A 1,066-nucleotide genomic window follows, 5' to 3' on the forward strand; every position below is an offset into this window, starting at 1 on the left:
GACGAAATAGGTTTCAATGAATACTCCGACAGTAAAAAAGTTAGAGTGTTTACCGACAAAACCAAAGTTGTACATAAAGTTGGAATATCAAGAAATTGCAAAAGATCAACTGTAATAGCTTGCATATCAGCTGACGGTAAATTTGTCACTCCTGGTATGGTGATTCCTAACAAACATTTTAGCAATTCAGTATCATTGAGTTTCACAGATTTGACAGTTTATTCAAATCCGAGTGGTTTTATTAACAAATATATTTTTCAAACTTGGATGATTGAACGCGTTTTGGGTTACATTGTAAAAAGAAGATCCGAAGTTGGTTTAAACAGTGACGTGAAAGCGGTTATTATATTAGATAATTGTTCGGCACATATTGATGAAAGATTAAAATCATTGTTTGCATCGCACAACATAATATTGCATTTTATAGTACCTCATAGTAGTCATTTATCACAACCACTTGATTTGTGTTTATTTGGTGTTGTTAAAAAATGCTCAAACACGACTACACCACTGTTCACTTGTCAAACCACTCAACAAATCAATTTAAAAACCCAGTGTTCAGATAAAATTTCAAATGATTTACAACAAAGAACAAGCGACGAACAACCAATATTAGACCAATCCAAATTAGAAAAATCATTAATAAAGTGGATAAATTCATTGGAAGATCCGATAACAAAACGAGCAATAAAGGATTCAAGAGCCAAATGGGGAACACTAATTACTTGTCATATAAACAAAGTAATAAAAACCATCTATAAAAAAGCAGTTCCAGAAACAATAGAGGCGTCATTTTTGCGTGCTGGATATAAATGTATCATCAACAACGGAAGAAAAAGAGTTTATGTCAACATTGAAAGCGCAAGTGTTTTTCTTAAAACTCTTATCTCAACTCCACCATTAGAAGTTTTGGAAAAACTCAGAGCTCCTGAAAACAAAATTGAATTGTGTAGAGCGACAGATGTAAACGAAAGAACAGTAATCGAATTATACATTAAAATTGAATCAACACAGTGGTTACCAATCGAAACCGAAAAAAGCACACCAATGTCTGTTCCAAACCAAT

Source organism: Entamoeba invadens (assembly GCF_000330505.1).
Source record: "Entamoeba invadens IP1 unplaced genomic scaffold scaff_1105074724689, whole genome shotgun sequence".
Classification (NCBI taxonomy): Eukaryota; Evosea; order Mastigamoebida; family Endamoebidae; genus Entamoeba; species Entamoeba invadens.